Here is a 2,500-nt window from a genome sequence, read left to right as displayed (position 1 = left end):
AAGGAAGGAAGGAAGGAAGGGAAACCCTCTCTCGACGGCGTCCGACCGTAGGGTTTCGGGAGGAACCGCCGTGCCTGAACACCGGCGCGACACCGGCCCGCAGGGGCCCTCCCTAGTCGGAACGTAAAAGCCAATCGTGTGGGAAAACCTCCGCCCCGGGAAGGAACGCAGGCAGGGGCGACTTAACCGCACGGGAAATCCTCCCCCAACACGGCTCCTGCCCGGGCACGAGGCCTCCGGAACCGGCCCGACAGCTCAACCGACCAGCATCGACATCGCCCGGGGGGAGGGGGACGGGACACGCGCGGATCGGGGGGAAGGAACTCAGGCAAGGCGACTTAACCGCAATGGAAATCATCCCGACCTGGCTCCTGGCTCCTAAACCGGCACGAGAACCGCCCCTCTCAATGGACACGTGCGAGGCGCGCTCACATCCTGCCCAGAAATAGAACCTCAATCCCCGGGCTTCAGCGTACAACACCGTGAAGTCTCAAGCGTTCGGCCCGATCCTTGGACTCCCATCCGGAGAGAGCGATGGTGTGGCGACCAAACTCGGCTCCGCTCACCCCAGTCCACGGTAGGGTGGGTCGGGCAGGGTTCCTCAGATCAAGCACGGTAAGACTTGGGTCTATAATGCGCGCGCGTGCGTATGGATTTCGTGAAGGACCCTTTGCCCACAACAGAGAGAGACCATCCGGGAAGACAAGGAGGAATCCCGTCAACTCCTGCCCAGCCACAGACTCCAAAGGACGGCTCCAAACGGGTCCTTCACATGCATTCTGACACCTCGGGTCCTGACTTAGTCAAACCATTTTGATCAAAAAACCCTGTCGACGGAAATCTCCGCGGACCCCCCCGTTGTACCTTGACCGCGGGACCCTGAAGGGAGGGAGGTCCCGGGTCCTTGGGAACAGGAGTCGCCGCCGCCCCGCAGCCCCGTTTCGCCTCCGCCCTCGGCAGACTTCCACAAACGGCCCCGAGGTGGCCATGGTCATCTAATGTTAAAGATAGGGAACATGACCATGTTTTTTTGAAAACTTTGATTCTGACGGAGCCGAAAAAGTCCGGACTCTGGTCATATAATGTTAAAGATAGGGATTTCCCTCCGAAAATTCCCCTCAACATGACCATGGCTCCCAAATCACCTCCGGAGAAGGTAGACATGACCAGAGACTGAAAGGGAACGCACGGAGGAGCCAAGGGCGCAAACCCCAGTTCTCGAGCCGGAAATGGGAGCCTCCAGGCCCGCATGAACGGGCGCCCGGGCACGGGAGGTCAACCCCCCCCCCCTTCCCGCAACGTGACCAGAGCTTGGCCAGGTCCTTAAGGGGGCTTAGCCCGGTCCTGAGCCCGAGGAACGGGGCCTCCAGCCCGGCCTGAACCGGCGCCGGGCGCGGGAGGGGGCCACCGGGCAGACTTCCAAGGGAGGATGTCGCCAGGGGGTGAAGGGGGACCCTGACCGGGGTGCAGGGCCTCCCACACGGCTTAGATCGGTCGCTCGTGCCCTTAGAATGAACCTCCGTCCTGACTTAGAAATATTTTTTTGATCGAAAATGCCGTGCCCCTAGTAATATGCACCTACCTCCCCAGTGTATCTGCCATCTAGTTGCATTAAGGGAGGAAGCCACGAGTTCACAGGGACCTCCTGGAACTCTCGCTCCGTAACACATAGCAAATCTGTCCCTTCAGAAGAAGGTAACTTTTAATTGGAGCTCTGGTCATGTCAGCTACTTCTGCCCATGGTCATGTAGGCTAATTCTGCCTCTGGTCATGTCAGCTAATTCCGCCTATGGTCATATTAGCTAATTCCGCCTCTGGTCATGTCAGCTAACTCCGCCTATGGTCATGTCAGCTAACTGTGCCTATGGTCATGTCAGCTAACTGTGCCTATGGTCATGTCAGCTAACTCCGCCTATGGTCATGTCAGCTACTTCTGCCCATGGTCATGTCAGCTACTTCTGCCTATGGTCATGTCAGCTACTTCTGCCTATGGTCATGTCAGCTAACTGTGCCTATGGTCATGTCAGCTAACTGTGCCTATGGTCATGTCAGCTAACTCCGCCTATGGTCATGTCAGCTAACTGTGCCTATGGTCATGTCAGCTAACTGTGCCTATGGTCATGTCAGCTACTTCTGCCCATGGTCATGTCAGCTACTTCTGCCTATGGTCATGTCAGCTACTTCTGCCTATGGTCATGTCAGCTACTTCTGCCTATGGTCATGTCAGCTAACTGTGCCTATGGTCATGTCAGCTACTTCTGCCCATGGTCATGTCAGCTACTTCTGCCCATGGTCATGTCAGCTACTTCTGCCCATGGTCATGTCAGCTACTTCTGCCTATGGTCATGTCAGCTACTTCTGCCTATGGTCATGTCAGCTACTTCTGCCTATGGTCATGTCAGCTAACTGTGCCTATGGTCATGTCAGCTACTTCTGCCCATGGTCATGTCAGCTACTTCTGCCCATGGTCATGTCAGCTACTTCTGCCCATGGTCATGTC

The sequence above is a fragment of the Acipenser ruthenus genome, unplaced genomic scaffold (genome assembly GCF_902713425.1).
Source record: "Acipenser ruthenus unplaced genomic scaffold, fAciRut3.2 maternal haplotype, whole genome shotgun sequence".
Taxonomy (NCBI): domain Eukaryota; kingdom Metazoa; phylum Chordata; class Actinopteri; order Acipenseriformes; family Acipenseridae; genus Acipenser; species Acipenser ruthenus.
Note: the sequence above shows the minus strand (reverse complement) of the source record.